The 5,210-nt window shown below is 47.6% G+C and overlaps 2 pseudogenes; both read left to right on the top strand.

The window, feature by feature from the left end:
* On the top strand, positions 1-1,502 carry LOC146191015 (iripin-2 pseudogene; annotated as a pseudogene).
* A 1,695-nt stretch (positions 1,503-3,197) lies between these two features.
* On the top strand, positions 3,198-5,210 carry LOC146191014 (iripin-2 pseudogene; annotated as a pseudogene).

The raw sequence follows: 5,210 nt of genomic DNA, 5'->3' as shown, positions 1-5,210 counted from the left end.
ACGGAGCGGCTTAAAAAGGAGGCGTCTGTGGCCTCCAGACTGCGGAAAACATCCACGATGCTCGCCAAGTTTGTCGTCCTCGGAGTGCTCGCGTTCGTTTCCTCAGAGACCGATGATGCTCTGCTCGCCAGAGCTCACAACCAATTCGCGGTGAACCTTCTCAAACATCTGGCGGCCCAGAATCCCTCGTCCAATGTCTTCTTCTCCCCAACTAGCATCGCCGCTGCTTTCGGCATGGCTTACGCCGGCGCCAGAGGAAGTTCTGAAGCCGAGCTTGCATCAGTGCTCGGACACACCCAGGTCGGCCTGACCGAGAAATCCAGGGTCCTTGCAGCGTACAAGCACCTGCTAGAGCTTACGTCTTCAGAAAACGTCACGCTGGAAGTGGCCAACATGGTCCTCGCACAGAACAGCTTCCAAATCGCCGACAGCTACAGACAGCAGCTGAGCGACACCTTCGACGCGCAGCTGAGATCCGTGGACTTCGCTAACGAAGGTCCAAGAGTCGCCGCCGAGGTGAACGCCTGGGTACGCGGAAAGACACGGGGAAAGGTCGACGGCATTCTGCCCGAGAATCAGCCACTGGACATGATTATGTTCATTGTCAACGCAGTCTACTTCAAGGGGAACTGGGTGACCAAGTTCGACCCGTCGAGAACCGTAAACAAACCCTTCCTGAACCAGGGCACTACGGAGGTCAGTAAGCCAGCGATGCACCTTACAAGACGCTTCCCATACGCCCGTCTAGCCGCGCTCCATGCTGGCGCTGTAGAGATCCCGTACTCTGGAGACAGGTTCAGCATGGTGGTCCTGCTTCCGGACTCTCCGACGGGGCTGGCTGCGCTCAGGGAAAGTCTGTCACTTGATGTTTTGGAGGACGTCGGTAGCAAGCTCATCTTCAATGAGGTAGTGCTCAGGATACCAAAATTCGAAATGAGTCTTCGCTACGGCCTGGTGCCCGCTATGCGTGCCCTTGGACTGAACTCTGTTTTTGGAAACGGGGCTAACTTTACCGGTATCAGCGAGAGCACGCTGGTACGCATCTCTGACGCCGTCCACAAAGCAGCAGTGGAGGTCAATGAAGAAGGAACTATCGCGACTGCCGTGACCGGTCTCTCGTTTGTGGCTCTGTCGGCATTATCCGCACCTCCGCCACCGATCCAATTCATCGTGGATCGTCCGTTCCTATACTACATCAGAGACAGGAGCAACAACCGCATCCTTTTCATTGGTGAAGTCCACAGCCTTTGAGTACCGAGATATCATCCGCTCTTGTCTCGACAAATTCAGAGGCTGTACGCAGAACTTTCAACTGAAGGAGTAGTACAACTCCCGCAAGCGGCTAGCGGCTGTACGCAGAAAAAAAACGATGACGCCGTAAACCTCATGTAATGAAGTGTGCATAGTTCTGGTCGATTTCAGAGATTTATGTTGTAGAAAGGAAGGTTTCTGACTGCGAAACGAAAAAAAAAATTCTTAATAAATAAGCTCATTCCATTTGAGACTGCTTTACAGGTGGTTTCATTACCTTGACTCGAGACACCATTTTTATGAAACTCAGTTTTGGTAAACGCAAACGGCACTGCGAACGTGAAGCGATTAAAAATAACGCATGAGAGCAGCTCAAACTACACAACTTTTAAGTGTTGTGTTTGTGTTGCGTATCAATTTAACTCTGAAATGTATCAAGTACATTCACTATACAATGAACTGCAGAACTTTCTCTCTGATTAATTTATTGAAGTTCGTATGCTATGTCTCCTGCAATGCGCTTACGCAAATACCCTTGTAATTAGTGCAATACGAGCCAGACAACATGCCTCCTGTCCGCTATACTACCTACAGTATGTTTCAAGGTGGGACTATCAGATGAGAAAGTACTGTGGCGAAGAGAACAACGTCCCTTGCGTTCGTTAACTGAAGTTTCTTATACTTCGTATGTTGCCTTTGCAGCTTACTTCTAGTTTCTGCTTTCCTGTGAAGTAAACAAGGTCGTAGCCAGCGAATTCTCCCTCTGCCTGTCTGTCGGGGGTATTCCATTCGTTCATAATCCATTTTGTGCATGTAAAAGCCATGCCAAGTGGCCCGTATCAGGAGTTGTCACTTTAATATGACATCCAAATTTATACTTCGAAAAAGTGAATAATATCCACTGTATATTTGTATAGTTATTTGCTTAACAGCTCTTACTTGCTTTATCGCTTTACGCAAACAATTATTTATGCGTCGGCGTAAGGTCTAGTAGAGCTATTGATTCCTACGGGGCGGATATAAAATTTGCACCAATTTTGTGAACTTTCCGTTTTTTAACAACTACCTTATCTAAACTTAAACTCGTTTGAAGGTAAAAAATAGAAGCCTTCTGGCTTTTGCGCTGTCAGACTTGCGGAGGTGAGATAAGCACGGCTAAGGATAATTAAGCACAGATTGCGAGACCTAACTCTGCTATGCTTCGACAGAACCGCTTATGTTATCGCGAATATACCGCCTCACGTGACACCGCCACACGTGCGCAGGAAGCTAGTAAAGTGTTTCACTGTTCGACGTTTCACTGCTCGCCACCAAGCAGGAAATGCAACGCAGCTATGGCGGAGCAAACTCGAGTTTGGATTGCCTGTACGCAACTGAGCTAGGACCGTATTGAGGGAGCTCAATAGTATGCTTTCATTGTACTTATTATGTGATAGTCAAGAAATTGTATAACTACTATCTATTCCTTAAAAAATAGTGAATCAGTCTTAGGTAAAATCCATCCAAGATCAAACTTGTGGCGCGGCAGATCTACTTTGTTCTAGCTAACTTTATTAATAAAATTCTTAAAACAGGCGGTCTTTTTTTTTTTTTTTCCGCAGAGTTAAAAAGAGGGCCAGATCAGTACCGATATTTGTGAAAGGAGAGCGTAATATTGTCTAACTATATCGCCCAATAACTGTTTCGCCCTTTTCAGCAAAGCTCATAGAGAAACATTTCGTTAAGTGTTTTATCAAATATTTTACTATATTCAAACTCTTAACTAGCCGCCAATTTAGATTCTCTTCACTGCAGACTCCTCACTGCAGAACAGATATAAGGGTTAATGCTGAGAAATGTGAACACCACACAGAGATAGAGCCAATCGTATACACTCCAGGCGTCCGGTGCTATCGCTGAGAAAAGTGCAACCAGAGACCTCCGTCAGAGCCCGGAAAGAAGAGGGAAAGAGAAAAAAGAAACCCGAGGAAAGAAAGCTGACACGAGTGGCTTTTAAAAGAGGGCTCTGCACCCACCAGCCCTTGCAAAGCATCTACGATGTGCGTCAAGTTCGTCCTTCTTACGCTGCTCGCACTGGTCTCCGCAGAAACTGACGATGTTCTGCTTGCCAAAGCTCACAACCACTTCGCCGTCAAGTTCCTCAAGCAGCTGGCGGCACAGAGTCCTTCGTCCAATGTATTCTTTTCACCAACAAGCATCGCCGCAGCCTTCGGAATGGCTTACGCAGGCGCAAGAGGAAGCTCGGAAGACGAGCTGGCGTCAGTTCTCGGTCACACCGAGGTCGGCCTCACGGAAAGACCCAGGGTTCTTTCCGCGTACAAGCGTATGCTCGAGCTTACGACCTCACCGAACGTCACGCTAGAGTTGGCCAACGTTGTCCTGGCCCAGAACAACTTCGAAGTCACTGAGAGCTACAGGCAACTGCTGCATGAAGTCTTCGACGCAGAATTGAGGTCCGTCGACTTCGCCGCCGAAGGTCCCAGAGTCGCCGCTGAGGTCAACGCCTGGGTGCGCCAAAAGACGAGGGGGAAGATTAACAGCATCCTTCCTGAGGGTCAGTCACTGAACATCGTTCTCTTCATCCTAAACGCAGTCTACTTCAAAGGGACCTGGGTTACCAAGTTCGATCCAGAGAGAACCGAAAGTAAACCTTTCCTCAATCTCGGCACCACGGAGGTGAACAAGCCGGCAATGCACCTGAGGAGGCGCTTTCCGTACACCCGTTTATACGCACTCCATGCAGGCGCGGTGGAGATCCCGTACTCTGGCGACAGTTTCAGCATGGTGGTCCTGCTTCCGGACTCCCCGACTGGTTTAGCAGCTCTCAGGGATGGTCTGTCACTTGAAGTTCTCGAAGACGTCGCCAGTAACCTGAGCTTCAGAGACGTTGTGCTAAGGATACCTAAGTTTGAGATGACCCTCCGTTATAGCCTGGTGCCCATCATGCGAGCCCTGGGGCTGGAAGTCGTTTTCGGAGGTGGTGCCAACTTCGCTGGTATCAGCGAGAGTACGCCCGTCCGCATTTCGGATGCCGTCCACAAGGCGGCCGTGGAAGTGAACGAGGAAGGAACTGTCGCAACCGCCGTGACAGGTATCTCTCTGATGCCGCTCTCGGCCCATCACGCCCCACCACCGCCCATCCAGTTTATCGTAGATCGCCCTTTCATTTTTTACATCAGAGATAGGAGCAACAACCGCATCCTTTTCATCGGTGAGGTCCAGACTCTTTGAGGCAGGAGATTTAGCTCACCCTTCCCAGCATGGAAATGACCTCATATAGCGGAACATCACGACATGTCATATTCGGCTAATAGAGAAAAATTAAAAACGCTAGGAAGAACTGTGCACTTACCAAACGTTTCTGGGGGCGGCTTTTGCCCTTGACAAAGCCTTCAATTTCTCATCTCTAATGAAAGCACAACCCTTGTATGAGAACTGAGCCAACGTAGGTCAAAACAGAAAGAATTGTACGGACTTCCACCCAGCATTGTAGAATCTTATGCTGTGACGTAATTGACATCTCAACTTAATTACCACTTGTTATTATGATGATAATACATGCCAGCGTCTACATACATGGACTGACCCCACAGCGTGTAATATGGTTTATTATCAAAAATGGTTGTCACTGCGTAGGCTCTGCTGTTCTGCTGCTGCTTTTTATCATCGATGTATAAACTACTTCCTTCTTTTATCCAAATGTGTTTGAAATTTTCTTTCACACTAATTACGCCCTTACTTTAGGCTTATTCGTTTCCTCTTACCATGAAACGGTAGCAGTACTGTTTTCAAATGTGAACCAGTGCGTTTTATATTCACGTATCTTTTGTATTATAATCAGTGTATAATACAAAATTATCCTGTGGCCTACAGCCTACTGCAAGGTCAGCGGTACTAGGTCAGTGGTATAAATAAATAAATATATAAATAAAAAACTTAGGCTATTCATTAAAGCCTTT

Source organism: Amblyomma maculatum, chromosome 4 (assembly GCF_055883805.1).
Source record: "Amblyomma maculatum isolate TAMU_Amacu chromosome 4, ASM5588380v1, whole genome shotgun sequence".
NCBI lineage: Eukaryota > Metazoa > Arthropoda > Arachnida > Ixodida > Ixodidae > Amblyomma > Amblyomma maculatum.
Note: the sequence above shows the minus strand (reverse complement) of the source record. Positions and strands in the feature narration are given on the sequence as shown.